Genomic DNA, 17494 nt, shown 5'->3' on the forward strand with positions numbered 1-17494 from the left:
GGCAGAGTTATTTTATCATACTGTTTGGTGACTCCATCACTTTTACAACAATATTTTAATGTCCTTTGCCCACACTGCCTCAATTGTTTTGTTTAAATCTTATTGGGACCAGACCTTTCTGGGAGACCTGAGCCACAGACTACCTCTAAAAATGACCCAAGTTACCTGGAGTTCTGCTGATTCCACTGTTATCTCAGCAGTCTCCTCATCCTGGGTTGTTTCTACCACTCTCTCCCCCAACTATGCGTTGTCTGTCTGCCATGGACTCAGCTCTAGGACTCAGGACATCTTTCAAAGGTGAGACAGACTGAGCTTCAACCACTATGCTAATGCTCAATTCAAATAGAATACTATCAAGAACACGACAATCCAGGCTTGCTAGGAGAATCTTGGGGTACTTCGGTGAATAGACCACAGTAAGAAGAATGATAATGATGGCACTGAAGTCTTCCATTTTTATAGGGCTTTACTGATTACAAAATATTTTTATTTTTGCCATTATATTTTATTACTAATCATCAGCAAAACTATGGTGAGTAGGCAAAATAGGAGGGTGGTGCTCAGATAAATTAAGTGACTTTCCAAAGGATGCATAGCCAGAGGAAATGAATCCAGGATTCAGAGCCAGATTTTCTGATTCCCAGTCCAGGCTTCATTCTAATTTACCATTCTTGTATATCGCGTAGTCTATTCAATCAGCTCTCAATTTCAAATCAGAATTATAAACTGATCATTTATATACTGGCTTACTCTTTTATTTTATTTTTATTCTCATAATTCTTCTTTTCCTTACTAAGAATCAGAGAACTTTAGAAAGAAGGAACTGTGGAGAAATATCTTTGTTAGATGAGAATATTGAGACTCAAGGGACTTGAGCCAGTCAGAAAATGGGAGGGAGTCTAATCAGACTCCTTCTCTGATTCCAGTCTAGAGTTTTCTCATACCTCTCTGTGTGGGGGACAGAAACCATACTCATTGCTTCTTTCCTCTCCTACCTCCACCATTCTTTTCCTACCACAAGTTTAGTTTAGTTTTAAACCTCCTCAGAGCTCTTTGTTAAGTTAGGGCCCTTGATAGACCTAGACATTTGAATGAAGCCAGATCTGTGGTAAAGTCTTATTACCTCTGTGGATGTACATGAGCCTTGGTGGAAGAGTGTCCTGGCTCCTCATACAGCCGCCATGGTGGAGCTGACAAAGCCTGGCCCTCTGGTGCAGAGGGGGTAACTCACATTCTGGCTTTCAGCCAGGAACTTTTCCTGGAAGGCTTGGCGAACTGTTGCTGAGCTGTGCATCATTACGCATCTGCTTCCAATCCTGTCTCTGTTACTTTCCCAAGGCTTACCTCTCGTGGATCCTTGGCCCACTGACACAGCCATACTGGGAGGTGCCAGTGGGCCTGACTCTGGGCTGGCTTAGAGATGATGTGGATCACCGAGTCCTGTATTCTTTGGAACCAGAAATTTGGAAAGGAATGAAGGGCAGGGAAAGATTATGCCATCTTTCTGACCCCTCTTCCTCTCCTTCAGGCAGGTCAGCACTTAAACTTCAGAGTCAAAAGGGAAGCAGTCATCACCATTATTTATTGAGCCCACATGCTAGCTGACTTTCCTATGCTATCTGATTAAATACTATTACAAACCTCCTCTTTTCTCAGGTGAGAAAACTGAAATTCAGGGGGGTGAAGTGACTTGCTTAAGCCCTAGTCAGTAGTGAGTGTCACTGTCATGGTTTTAAGCTGAAGCTCTGCTGCTCCAAGGTCTGTGTTCTTGCCACTACAAAGGACAATGCATGGCTGCACAAATATTGGTGGCAGTGGAAGCTAGACGGCTTGGAGGATGGTCCTCGGTGAAGATCATGTAGAATGGCTATTTGGAGTAAGGCTGGGGTAGGGAGAATTTCAATGTTTTAGGGGAGGGAGCCTTAAAAGATGCCATTATTTGGTCACCATTTGGCTTTCTCCCCTACCAAAGACACCTAGCCTTTCTTTTAGTTTATCCTAATGACATTTTATGCAGTCAGGGGAGCTTCCCCCAGCGTCTGTGAACTCAGGCTACTATAGGCATTGCCTTTCTTCTGTCACTGCCTACAAAGTTAGTGGCCATCATTTATGAATCTATATGTAGATTTTCCCAAATGGGATATCCTATTAAATAATATTTATATGGTATTCTTTAAGGTTGTCTTTTTGTCATCAGTTTCCCCCTAGCCCAGGAATTGGCCCATCTCTGTCTCTTATTCTCAATGTCCCCAGTGTGAGCAGAGATAGCTTCCAGCACTCACACATGCACACCCAGGTGTGATGCCATTTTAAAAAATAATATTACAGATTTATTCAGTTTAGATCTGGAAGATGATAAACTCATAAGGTTCTACACCATTGATCACATCAGAGTAACTTGTTTAGAATTTATTCTTCCTTTTCTTTTCCTATTTCTTTGAAATGTTTTTCTCCCTTTATTCTAAATAAAGTATTTTAACAATGGAATGGGCACATATCACTTAAATAGAAAATCATGTGTAGATCCAAGAGAATTTAATTCTTTTAACAAAAATCAAAATAAGGAAGATATAGTGGCTCCATTAAAGTAATATTTAATGGGATCTCATCAAAACACTAATTTACCTTAATGGACTGATGATAAAAATTCTTGATAATTCCAAAAAGTTCTTTAGTCTCTCTTCAATGTTTCAAATAGTCAGAAAAGAGAAAAAGATTATGGTAACCACATCAAAACAACACGCACAATTGAAATACATAATTTGTTTTTTTATATTTATGCATGTGTTGATTCTTTTATACCTTCAAACTTTCAATATAAAATATTTGGAAATAAAGGAAAAATTTCCTTACCCACTACTATGTAGAAATATTGTATTTCAAAGATATTGTTTTTCAAATTAGTTGTGAACATAGTGTCTCCCCTTGTGGTTTTCAAAGATTTATGGGAACATACAGGGGATATAGCAATAATTACAATACTGTGTGATAAGGAATAGTTCCATGTGGCATGAGGGACAGTTTTTTAAAACTTTTTTTAAAAATTGAAGTTTATAATTCCTATATAATCATCCATAAGCAAAAAGTGTACAGTAAAAGTTATGAACTTAAAAAACAAATGGGTGGGAAGTGGATGTGGCTCAAGTGATTGAGCTCCTACCTACCATATGGGAGGTCCTGAGTTCGGTTCCTGGTGCCTTCTAGGGAAGATGAGCAAGACAGTGAGCTGGCATGACAATGGGCAGGTGGGATAAGCTGATGCAACAAGATGATTCAACAAGGAGACACAAAAGAGAAAAGACCATGAGAGACACAACAAAGCAGGGAGCTGAGGTGGTTTAAGTGATTGAGAGCCTCTCTCTCACATGGAAGGGCCCAGGTTTGTTTCCTCTTAAAAGAGAAAATGTGCAGACATAGAGAGCAGGCAGCAAGCACAAACAATGGGGGTAGGGGTAGGGAAGGAATAAATAAGTAAAATCTTTAAAAAAAAACAAAACAGGCATATCATCATACAGAGCTCCCATATATTACCCTACCACCAACATCTTGCATTGTTGTAAAACAATTGTTACAAACTGTGAAAGAGCATCATCAAAATATTACTACTAACTATAGCTAATGTGTTACATTTGATGTATTTTTCCTCCAACCCACCTGCTTACTGACACACTGTATTAATATTATGCACTTGTTATTGTTCATGAGAGAATGTTCTCATACCTGTTCGGTTAACCACAGTCCATCTTCCATCACAGGATTCACTGTGTTATACAGTCCCATGTTTTGTACAATCTGAAGTGTGTACTCATTGTCTCTCATTCTCATCACAGAGCTGTGCTGTCATCACCTCAGTCAATTTTAGAACACTTTCATTACTCCAGAAGGAAAAATCCCATACCCCCTTATAACCCCCTTAAAACTGACATAGTACCTTCTTTGCCATTGCTGCAAAAACATTACAGTTGAGGGGTGGGGCAAGATGGTGGCTGAGTGAGCTTACCTGATAATATCTCCTGCAAAGAAGCGGCTGGGCAGCGTTGGAGGTTCTTCAGGACCAGGTTGTTTCAGGATTTTTGCAGGACAGGAGGTGACTGGACATGGATTTGGTGGGAAGGTAACAAAGAAAATACATCTATAAAATATAATTGAGACTCTTTACACGAAGGTCCGGGCTGCGCACGGAATGCTCCCTCCTAGGGTGGGCGGAGCCACAGCACCAGGAGCTGCTGCGGCACTTTTTTTTTTTTGGAGACTCTGCAGTACTGGGGAATTCATAAGCCCTGAGCGGCCTATTGGGGGGTTAATAGGACAGGAGGTGCTTGCAGACCGATTTGGGGAGACAAACGGGAGTTTTATTGCGAAGCGGGGGAATTTTTGATTGCGGACACAAACAATAGCGCCTCTGCCTAGAGCCCCGCCCCCCCAAGCCCGGCTACTGATCTACAGTGGACTTAAATCGATAGCAATAAAGAGATGCCACCAGGGTCCGGTAGGGTGGGAGACGTTTGGAAGCCGATTAGGGGAATATTTTGCGAAGCGTGGGAATTTCGGGTTTGGACTCTGTTATTAGCGTTTCTGGCTGGAGCCCCACCCCGGGGCCTGGCTATTGATCTGCGTCATTAAATTGGCTGCAGTGTAGAGGTGCCCCCAGGTGGCCGTTCCGGGGGATCACAGGGTGGGAGGGGTCCTGAAGTCAAATTGGTGTTACATCCACAGAATAGAACCCAGTGAGTGAGTGAATTGTGGGGTACAGACATACAGGATAGAGCTTGCGGATGTGACCTCACCCATAGGGCTGGCACCCAGCTGTGGGGATCCCTGAAGGCTGTGATGCACTGCGGTGCTCCCAGGCTCCCTGTTAACTGGACTTGAGGTTGCCAGGTCAGAGTCCCCTAAACCCTGGTGGCCCACACCCCAGAGTCTCACACCTCTTGAGTCTTCAATATCTCAGACTTTCCATCCCTGAATCCATCAGGCCCTGAGGTCCATCTGAGGTCCTTGAATGTCCTAGCCCTCAATGTTTGCGTTTTTTCTTTTTTGTTTTGTTTTGTTTTTATTTTTATTCTATTTTATTTTTTATTTTTTTTTAATGTCCTGATTGCTAACATTGCATTATCCCCTAGTCTTTTCTCCCAGCATAGCCCCCAAAGTCTTTTCTTTCAGTTATTTCGGATTTTTTTATTTGTTATTGTGGCTGTTGTGGTTGGTGTATATCTTTTTTTTCTTTTCCCTACCTGTTCCCCACCCTTTACCTACCCCCTTTTTCTTTCTTCCTTTCTTCTATTTTTTTTTTTCTCTCTCTCTCTCTTGTTCCTCATTTCTGTGTGAATAGCTTTTGGCTACCTACACTATCCCCTTTCCCCTACATCTTGATAGCCTCCATCATCTACTGTCTCTCCTATATTCCACCTCCCTTTCTTTGATCCACAAAGTGTCTAACTCTTAATTTCTAATACCTTTGTTTTGTTTTCTGTCTGTTATCCACTCTTGAAACTATTGCCTTCTTTTCTCTTTCCCTCTCTCACAAAAACAACAGCTTTTTAATTCACACCATATTCCTCCCATATTCAGTCGACTACCTCATTATAGGTACTCTACTTACTGCTATAACTCTACACAACTTACATAAATCTAACATCCATCCTCCCAGATCTCATATTGTTGCTCTGTTAACATATATCACCAATACTACTTTACACTTTTTCCTTGCTTACACAATTGCCTTTCCCTGGTCCTAATACTTTCCTTTAAAGTGAACTCAACTAGCAATAAGAAATTAGAATAAGAACAACAAAGTGACAAAGAGAAGATATAATACTTATGCAAAAACAACAGCTAATTAATCTCCAAGACTAGACAAAGAAGCTAAGGAACTGATTAAACCCGTCAAGATAAAATGATGACCAGACAGCAACAAAAATCTACAAACCAAACAAGTAATCAGGAAAACATGGCTGAATCCAATCAACAAACTAAAAATCAGGAAGGGGAGCAGAACTTCGCACAAGCAATGAAAGATCTCAGAACATTTATCACTGACAAATTTAATGAAGTAAAGGAAGAGGTTAACAACATGAAGACAACACTTGGAGGGGAAATTGCAGACATACACAAAAAGATAACAGATATGATGGGAATGAACACCACAGTTCAAGAAATCAAAAATACACTTGCAGCCAGTATCAGCAGACTAGAAGAGGCAGAGCAGAGAATTAGTGATGTGGAAGACAGTACATCGGAAATCAAACAGATAGTAGAATTGGTCGATATAAAGATAGAAAAAATCAAGCTAGGACTTAGGGACCTGAATGATAATGCAAAATGCTCAAACATACGTATTATAGGCATTCCAGAAGGAGAAGAGAAGGGAAAGGGGTCAGAAGGAGTGTTGCAGGAAATAATGGCTGAAAACTTCCCAAATCTACTGAAAGAGACAGATGTACATATCCAAGAAGCACAGCACACCCCAATCGTCATAAACCCCAACAGGCCCACCCCAAGACATATACTTGTCAAATTATCCAATGCTCAAGACAAAGAGAAAATTCTAAAAGCAGCAAGAGAAAAGAAAACCATCACATACAAGGGAAGCTCCATAAGATTAAGTGCTGATTTCTCATTTGAAATCATGGAGGCAAGAAGGCAGTGGTATGATATAGTCAAGGTACTAAAGGAAAAAAATTGCCAACCAAGAATACTCTATCCAGCTAAACTAGCATTCAAAAATGATGGAGAGTTCAAAATATTCGCAGATAAACAGAAACTGAAAGAGTATGCCAACAAAAAACCTCCCCTTCAAGAAATTCTAAAGGGAGTTCTGCAGGAAGAAAGGAAAAAACAGGACAGGCAGGGTTGGAGGAGAGTGTAAGAGCAACAAAAAAGACAAAAAGAGAAGGGAAAAAAAAAGCAAACAAAATATGACAAACACAAGTCCAATCAAAATATGGCTAACACAAATAATTCCTTGAAAATAATAACACTGAATGTCAATAGATTAAACTCACCTATCAAAAGATTCAGACTGGGACATTGGATAAGGAAATATGACCCATCTATAAGCTATCTACAAGAGACACATCTTAGACCCAGAGACTCATAGAGGTTGAAAGTGAATGGCTGGAAAACAATCATACAAGCAAACAATAACCAAAAAAAGGCAGGAGTAGCTATATTAATATCAGACAAAATACATTTTAAATGTGAAACAATTGTGAGAGACAAAGAAGGATACTACATTTTAGTGAAAGGGACAATCGGTCAAGAAGATCGAACAATCACAAATATTTATGCTCCTAACAAGGGCACCTCTAAATACATGAGGCAAATGCTGGAAAAACTAAGTGAAAGAATAGATGCATCTACAATTATAGTGGGGGATTTTAATACACCACTATCAACTCTTGACAGAACATCTCAAAAGAGAATCACTAAAGAAACAAAACATTTGAACAGTATATTAGAGGAGTTGGATCTAATAGACATATATAGATCATTACACCCAAACACAGCAGGATATACATTTTTCTCAAGCACACATGGATTATTCTCCAAGATAGACCATATGCTAGGCCACAAAGAAAGCCTTAATGAATTCAGAAAGATCGAAATCATACAAAACAATATCTCTGACCACAGTGGAGTGAAGCTGGAAATTTGCAAGGGACAGAGGCCCAGATTTCACACCACGATTTGGAAATTAAACAGCACACTCTTAGAAAAACAGTGGGTCAAAGAGGAAATTTCAAAAAAAATCAATGACTACCTTGAATCAAATGATAATGATAACACAACATACCAAAATTTATGGGATGCAGCAAAAGCAGTACTGAGAGGGAAATTTATAGCCATAATTCATATATCAAAAAAGAAGAAAGAGCAAAAATTGAAGAACTAACTGCACATTTGAAGGAATTAGAAAAAACAACAACAAATTAATCCAACAGGAAGAAGAAGGAAGGAAATAACAAAGATAAGAGCAGAACTAAATGAAATAGAAAATAAGAAAGCACTTGAAAAGATAAACAAGACCAAGAGCTGGTTTTTTGAGAAGATCAACAAAATTGACAAACCTTTAGCTAGACTAACAAAGAAAAAAAAGAGAGAAGATGCAAATACACAAAATAAGAAATGAGAAAGGTGATATCACCACTGACCCCACAGAAATAAAGACTATCATAAGAGGATACTTTGAAAAACTATATTCCAACAAAAATGACAATTTAGAGGAAATGGACAAATTCTTAGAAACACATAAGCAGCCCATATTGACAAAAGAAGAAACTGATGATCTTAACAAACCAATCACAAGTAAAGAGATAGAATCAGTCATTAAAAACCTCCCAACTTAGAAGAGCCCAGGGCCAGATGGCTTCACAGGTGAATTCTACAAAACATTCCAGAAAGAACTAACACCAATCCTGCTGAAACTATTCCAAAAAATTGAAACAGATGGAACATTGCCTAACTCCTTCTATGATGCCAACATTACCCTAGTACCAAAGCCAAACAAAGACACCACAAGAAAGGAAAATTACAGACCAATTTCTCTAATGAACCTAGACGCAAAAATACTTAACAAAATGCTTGCTAATGATATTCAACAACACATTAAATGAATTATACACCATGACCAAGTGGGATTTATTCCAGGTATGCAAGGATGGTTCAACATAAGAAAATCAATCAATGTAATACACCATATAAACAGATTGAAGGAAAAAAATCACATGATTATATCTATAGATGCAGAAAAAGCATTTGACAAAATACAGCACCCTTTCTTGATAAAAACACTCCAAAAGATTGGAATACAAGGAAATTTTTTGAACATGATGAAGAACCTACAGCCAAAATTGTTTACAATGGAGAAATCCTAAAATCCTTCCCTCTAAACTCAGGAACAAGACAAGGATGCCCATTGTCTCCCCTTGTATTTAACATTGTCTTAGAAGTACTTGCTCGAGCACTGAGGCAAGAACTAGATATAAAAGGCACTCAAATTGGAAAGGAAGAAGTCAAAATTTCATTATTTGCAGATGACATGATCCTATACATAGAAAACCCTGAGAGATCTACAACAAAGCTTCTAGAACTCATAAATGAGTTTAGTAAAGTCGCAGGTTATAAGATCAATGCGCAAAAATCAGTAGCATTTCTGTACACCAATAATGAGCAAGATCAGGAGGAAATCAAGAAACAAATACCATTCACAATAGTAAATAAAAAAATCAAATATGTAGGAATAAATTTAACTAAAGATGTAAAAAACTTATACACTGAGAAATATACAAGACTGTTCAAGGAAATCAAAGAAGACCTAAATAAATGGAAGAATATTCCTTGTTCGTGGATAGGAAGACTGAATATTATTAAGATGTCTATCCTACCAAAACTGATCTACACATTCAATGCAATCCCAATAAAAATCAACACAGCCTTCTTTAAGGAACTAGAAAAACTAACTATGAAATTTATTTGGAAAGGAAAGAGGCCCCGAATAGCCAAAGACATATTGAAAAAGAAAAATGAAATTGGAGGAATCATACTTCCTGACTTCAAAACATACTACAAAGCTACAGTAGTGAAAACAGCATGGTATTGGCATAAGGAGAAACACGCAGACCAATGGAATCGAATTGAAAGTTCTGATATAGAACCTCATGTATATAGCCATATAATATTCGATAAAGCCACCAAACCCTCTCAACTGGGAGAGAATGGCCTATTCAACAAATGGTGCCTAGAGAACTGGATATCCATATGTAGAAGAATGAAAGAAGATTACCATCTCACACCTTATACAAAGATCAACTCAAGATGGATCAAAGACCTAAATATAAGAGCCAGGACCATAAAGACCTTGGAAAGCAGTGTAGGGAAACATCTACAGGACCTTGTAATAGAAAATGGCTTCATGAATATCACACCAAAAGCACGAGCAGCAAAAGAACTAATAGACAAATGGAACTTCCTCAAAATTAAAGCCTTCTGCACCTCAAAGGAGTTTGTCAAGAAAGTAAAAAGGGAACCCACAGAATGGGAGAAAATATTTGGCAACCATATATCTGATAAGAGACTTATAACTTGCATATATAAAGAACTCATATATCTTGAAAACAAAAAGATAAACAACCCATTTAAAAAATGGGAAAAAGATTTAAACAGACACTTCTCCAAAGAAGAAATACAAATGGCTAAAAAGCACATGAAAAAATGCTCCAAATCGCTAGCTATCAGGGAAATGCAAATCAAAACTACAATGAGATACCATCTTACTCCCATAAGATTGACAGCTATGAAAAAAACAGAAGAATACAAATGCTGGAGAGGATATGAAGAAAGGGGAACACTCGTCCACTGCTGGTGGGAATGCAGAAGGATCCAACCATTCTGGAGGACAGTTTGGCAGTTTCTCAAAAAACTAACCATAGATTTGCCATATGACCCAGCAATACCACTGCTGGGTATATACCCAGCAGAACTGAAAACAAGAACACAAACTGATACATGTACACCAATGTTCATAGCAGCATTTTTCACTATCGCCAAAAGTTGGAATCAACCCAAATGCCCATCAACAGATGAGTGGATCAATAAAATGTGGTATATACATACAATGGAATACTACTCGGCTGTAAGAACAAATACACTACAAACACACGTGATAACATGGATGAATCTTGAGAACCTTATGTTGAGTGAAGCAACCCAGGCATTGAAGGACAAATACTACATGACCTCAATGATATGAAATAAGCAAACTGCCTCAGAGAGCTAGAGACTGGAAGATAGGCTTACAGGAAATCGGGGGGTGGAGGAAGGATGTGAGCCGACGTCTGCAGGGGTGGAATCTATGATGAGCTGGTGGTAAGTATGAGCACAAAGAAGAGATAAAATGGGGGCAAGGGGTTGCCTTTGGGTGGGGCTTTGCGGGTTTGAGGGGGGCTGGGGCTGGGCGGATGGGTAATATTGCCCAAAAAATTGGGGGGAGGGAGGGGCAACATACGAACATAGGAGAGTGTCAGGTGTTGGTTGAGAGTAAAATGCTGAGAAAATCGTATCAAAATATAATTAGGAGGGTTACCTGTTTAGGATGCTCGGAGGGGATGGTCTGATGCGGGACGGACTCCTGGGGAATGTCTGAATGCTCATTTTGCCAGGGTGGGTTGTACCATTGGGTAGAGACCCAAGTAGTGAGAGTTGGGGTGGACCCACATCCTGGGGAGGACTAATGCCATCAAATAGAGGGATCTGTATCTCTTGAGAGAAAGGGTGGCTCCCAGGGCATTAGGGCAGTTGAGCAAGTCAGGCCCTGAACACTGTTGCAAGTACCTCCGGACATGGCTCCTCGGGAAATGGAGATTGGCTGTCACTGTGGGCCCCAAGGGGAGGGGAAAATGGATGTTGAATGGATGGAACCAAGGTAAATGTGGGGGTAAGAGAGAAGTTTTGCGAGAGTACACAAGGATGGATATAAAACATGTAATATTACACCAAAAACATATAGGGTACAACAGACTAATAATGTAAACCATAATGTAAAACATAGAATAACTAAAAATTTAGAAAACTGTATATCCTAAAGTATGGACCACAATGTAAGCACAAATGTCACCTTGTTTGAAAGCTATTGTCTCAGAGTCTGTACATCAGTTTAAGTAAATATGATATGAATAAGTCATAAGATTATCGCTGTGGAAGGGAAAAGGTTTTATGGTGGATGTGTGGGAGTACTGTATATTGTATATATGAATTACTGTGATCTAAGGCTCTTGTGAAGAGAAGCTCAATAATTAGGAAAAAAGAAAGAAAAAGATAGGATGTAGAATTTTTCCAAATCAATACGTTTTCTAGATCTAACCTTTAAATTCATCGCTATATTCCATTTTACTAGTAAGGGAACCTGACATTATATTGGGCTTCACTTTTCAGGAAGTTTTGGATCACAGAGTGGTTCAACAATGGCGGCGGAGGAATACTGGTATGGGATGTTATGGACAGGCGATATATGGTTGACAGGGAATTATACAGGGCATATGTCCAGGGTGCATGGTAATGTTTGGATATACACATAGTGGAAATAATTAAAAACAACAGCTGGGGGGGGGTACTGGGCTCCTGGCGGAGGGTGCTCTGTCGTGGTCCCTAGGGGAGCAGCAGCAGTCCCCCAGGTGCAACGGTAAGAACCAGGAAGGAATGAGGGTCCAACAGTGAGCCCCTGATACTAATGACTATGCTTGTGAGCCTATACGCCTGAAATAAGAACAAGGCCTAGAGCAGCACTGTGCCTGGGAGTTTCCTCCTGACAGCCTTCATGTTACTCAAATGTGGCCAGTCTTGAAGTCAAACTCAGCATGTAGATGCAGTGCATTCCCCCCAGCATGGGACATGACACCCAGGGATGAGCCTCCCTGGCACTGAGGGATCACTACCAAATACCAGCTGATGATGCAACTAGAAAATGACCTTGAATTAAAGGTTCAACGTGGACCAGCAGAATATTTCTGTCTACATATAATAACAGGACTTTAAAATGCTGTTTGACCTAATGTAAGGGGGAAATGGAAAGGAGAAATGAGTTTATATGGCTATGAGTCTCTAAAAAAGAGTCTGGAGGTTGTCAGAAGGATTGCCCTTATGCACACCTGAGCAGAGTCTCAGAAACAGATAAAGTAGATACAACCCCAGGTATTGGTTCTTTTGAGGGCTAAAGAGACCCACGGGTGCTATGGTCATGGCAGATGGGGTTCACTGCCATGTCAGTTGGCCCTTCTTTGGAGCTGGTGTTACTCAGATGGGATCTCTTTTCACAAGACTTTCATGCTACTTTACTGGAATTGTAGTTGGTGCTGGGGTTTAAGATATATCTAGGGGATTTGAATCTCTGGACTGACAATATGATAGCCATGCCCTGAACCTCAACAGACTTCAACTCCTACACTCTGATTTATTGGACTTACCCCACTCAGCTAACATGGAGTTGAAGAATGTCAACCACCACACCACGGAGCCTAGAGTGCCTACAACTGAAAGCAGGAAGATTGTATCCAGTATCCATGTGGAATCTAAGCCCCCTCTTGACATAGAAGTGCAATGGACACAACCAATCCAATGTCCACAGAGAAAATGTGGCATTGGTGTGGGAAAAGTAGCCATGGTGGCTGCTGGGTGCAGGGAATGGGAGGAAGAGATGAGATGTGGAGGCATTTTCCAGCCTTGGAGTTGTCCTGGGTGGTGCTTCACGGACAATTACGGGACATTGTAGATCCCCCCAGGGCCCAATGGATGGAACGTGGGAGAGTATGGGCTATGATGTGGACCATTGACCATGAGGTGCAGCGATGCCCAGAGATGTACTTACCAAATGCAATGGATGTGTCATGATGATGTGAGAGAGTGTTGCTGTGGGGGGAGTGGGGGTGGGGGCGATGGGGTTGAATGGGACTTCATATTTTTTGAATGTAATATTTTTAAAAAAATGAATAAAAAAAAAGAGAAAAACATTACAGTCTTACTGTTAATGTAATCCATAAGTTATATTAGTTGTAATTTTCCTGTGTATCACCAAATTCTTAACACTTTGTAAAAAAAAGAACATTCTTGGGAAGCGATTTGCCTCAACTGATAGAGCATCCACCTACCACATGGGAGATCCAGGGCTTAAACCCAGGGACTCCTGGCCTATGTGGTGAGCTGGCCCATGCATGGTGCTGTTGTGTGCAAGGAGTGCCGTGCCATGCAGGACTGTCCTCTGTGTAGGCGAGCCCCATGCGCAAGGAGTGCGCCCTGTAAGGAGAACCACCCTGCGCATAAAAAGCACAGCCTGCCCAGGAGTGGCGCCGCACACACAGAGAGCTGATGCAGCAAGATGACGCAACAAAAAGAGACACAGATTCCCAGTGCTGCTGACAATACAAGCAGACACAGAAGGACACACAGCGAATGGATACAGAGCACAGACAACTGGAGGGGGGAGGAGGGGAAGGAGAGAGAAAAAGAAATCTTAAAAAAAAAACAAACATTCTTATACTATTAACCCCAATCTTCAAACACCACTGAAATCACTGTTATACAATCTGTGCATTATTCCTTAGCTTCCTTTCAATTGAAATTTAACATCTTCAGAATACTTCTTTATATACAATCACATTTTTAAACCAGCAGTGTGTTATACTCACTATAATGTATTACCATCAACTCTATTCATTTCCACACATTCACAATCTTATTAAAAATTCTACATACATTAATCATCAGCTCCCATTCTCAGCCCACATTCAATTTCCTAGTAACCTATATTCTAGAGTTTACCTCTGTGAGTTTACGCATCATTTTCATTCATTTCAGTGAGACAATACAATATTTGCCCTTTTGTATCTGGCTTATTTGACTCAATGTGCTTGAGATTCATCCATGTTTTCATATGCATCCTGACTTAATTTCTTCTTACAGCTAAACAATATTCCACTGTATGTTACACCACATTTTTTGTATCCACTCAAGTGATGCCATTTTAAAACATCCAGTTTTGAAATGGTGGCATCCAAAGGGTTAGAACAAAATGCCTACATCAAAAGGCAGAATGACCTTCCCTTGATGGCACATACCTCAAGCAGTAGGAAGGATCTTCAGCAGCCTAGATATCTGAGCAGTGGGCAAGGTAGAAAGGGTACATTTATGGTGTAACTTTGGACAATTTTCTGAACCCCTTTAAGTCCCCAAAATAAAATATGGAAAACATTTACCACTAATTTCACAGGGTTGTTTAAAGAACAAAATGAGCAATGTGTGTCAAGGTGTTACTAGTCAGCTTGGCACATAATACATACCTGATAAATTATACTTCCCTCTTGATACCATCCTTTCCTTGAATCCTTAAGGCCCTGCAAAACCAGCAATTTTAGAAGATTCCAATACATCCAAAAGTCTTGGGCTGGCTAAACAGGTGTATATTAATAATCGACTTTATGGTCCTGCAGGACAACTTCTTCCTTCCTCAAAATATCCAGCACTGGTGGGGAATCCCAGTTGGGAATCCTCCAGGCTGTTCTCAGGTTTCTGAACTCCTATCCTGGACATGGCTGCTCCTCCACTGAGCAGAGAGAGCATCCTTTCCACCAGTATCTGGAGATGCCTGGTACTGGAAATGTGCCCCAATAGCTCTGCCCCACCTTCCTCTCTTCACAGCTGCTCCCTGACTATCCTGACTGGCATGACAGCAAAGGACCGCTTCATCTCAGGTAAAATCAGGTAAGTCTGAGGGAGCAGTCCCTGGGTGCTAAGGGAGAGGAGTGGGAAATATAACATCATAGATGTCTTCAGCAAATGGCATTTATGAAAGTCCATGTATGACCTTGGCATGGAAGAGTATTATGGGGTAGAGAAAAAGAGAAGGGCTCCAGCCCTGTCCTCAAGGAATAGACTTTCCAAGACAGACAGTGCAGATTTTGACATCTGCCACCCATCTCACATGCTTACATTCATCATTACTTACAGATCAGCCTGTCAGAACTGCTTCCTCATCACCCCGTCCCTTTAGAAATGGGAAACAGTTTAGGCTTTGGGGAAGATGGAACTTTGCCTGATGCAGTGGTATTTAGAACAGTGAAGAGGAGCATTCCAGCATTTTTGCAAACATGTTAAGTATCTAGATGTGCCAGGACTTTTATATGATTTTATTTAATTCCTACAACAACTCTGTGAGAGACCACATTCACATCATTTTCTGAATTTCAAATCTGAGATCTAGCTATGTGAAGGGAGTTGTGCAGGATCATACTACCCATTAATGCCACTGAGTTATCAAAGTGAGTCCTAATCCAGTCCATTCCTCTACTGGGGACATTAAATCTCCAGGAAAGAAACTTCCCCCCATTTTCACCAACCAAAGTGTTTGATGCAAAAGATAGACTAATGGGGTCTGTGGATACCAAGGAACCAGACATAATGCAGTCATCAGTTGGCTTCCCAGTGAAGACTTACACATCTGGGACTGACCAGTGAACTCTCTCTCTTTGTTACTTGGGTGAAATCCTTTTTATGTTCTTGTAGAGATGGATTCCCCCACATAAAGGAGTGTTTTTTTGAGGACAGAAATATTCACTAGCTCCTCACCTTTCACTTAGCTAGTGTCTTGGCAGATGACACCCACCATCAAAAGCAGCACTTATGCTTCAGTTGCTGTTGAAAGGCCAGTGACCAAAGAAAGAGAACATTGGAAGAGGAAAATACATCCTACCTTCCCCAGCTGGTCCTGATGCTCTGCCCCAGTAACAAAGCCCACTGCTATGCTGGGTATGGGAACCTCTTGGTGAGGTCAAGTTCAGTGACCCTTCTTGTCACCAAGCCCACTGCAGATTTGGGTATTGTTTATCTGAGGTCTGCCCCTGTGACCTTTGGAAGATATGTAAAAGAGAATGTGGATTTCTCTTGTTTTTTCCAGCTCTCCCAATCTCACTTGCCCTCTTCTATTCTGTCTTCTCTGTTAAGTTAACATCATGGATCTTCCAAACCATGATGCTGCAGCCTAGTGAAAAATTCAAATGCAAATGGAACTCAGGATCATTCATTCATGTTCATTCAACAAAAAGTGTATTGCCTTCTATGTTTCAAAACTATTCTAAATACTGGAAATGCAGCTATAAACAAAACAATTTTACTGTTCCCATGGAGCTTGTGTCCTAGTGGGTGATTCTGATGATACACAAATAAACATATAAAGTATGTTACCATTTCAGTTCCCCCCAAAAGCAGTGCCCACCACTGTAGGCAACTGGAGCTGAGTCCTACTGAGGACCCTTTGAAAATTGGGTGTGGAAGAAAACTCAGTATAGTGTTCTTAACAGGCTGCAAGCTGTCATATTTATCCACAAACTCTCATTCTCTCCTTGGTTGGGAGGCTAACTTCTCAGCACTTATTTCCTGCCTTACACACAGACCGAATGTTTCTATGGCCAGAGGAAAGCAATAATGCCATCAGGTAGAGAGACAAAGGAAACCGTGGCTGTAAGGGAATTGTCCGTGGTGACATTGGGTAAGGGCCAAGGGGATGGTCAAGCAGATGTGGATAAAGTATTAATACTGACTGCTCTCTTAGGTGGGAATAAGAACTGGAAATAAGAATAAAGAAGGACATAGAATGGATAGTTGGGGATGGAGTTTTTGTACATGAGGTGGTCAGGGAAGGTCTCTCTGAGAAAGATTTGAAAGAAGTAAGGGAGTGAGCCATGTATTTAATCTAGAGAGAAACCATTCCAAGCAAAGGGAACAGTGAATGCAAAGACCTTAAAGTGGGAGTGGGCTTGGATCTGATTTGAAGGTGGATCTAAGAGGATTTGCTCATGGATTGGATGTGGGGTGTGTGAGATTAGAGTAGTCAGTGATTCCAAGGTTTGGGGCCAGAACATCTGATAAAATGGAGCTGCCATTTATTGAGATTATTAAGTGGGGGAAGAACATTTGAGGAATTTAAAAGTGTGATTTTAGACATGTTAAG

This window comes from Dasypus novemcinctus, chromosome 8 (genome assembly GCF_030445035.2).
Source record: "Dasypus novemcinctus isolate mDasNov1 chromosome 8, mDasNov1.1.hap2, whole genome shotgun sequence".
Taxonomy (NCBI): domain Eukaryota; kingdom Metazoa; phylum Chordata; class Mammalia; order Cingulata; family Dasypodidae; genus Dasypus; species Dasypus novemcinctus.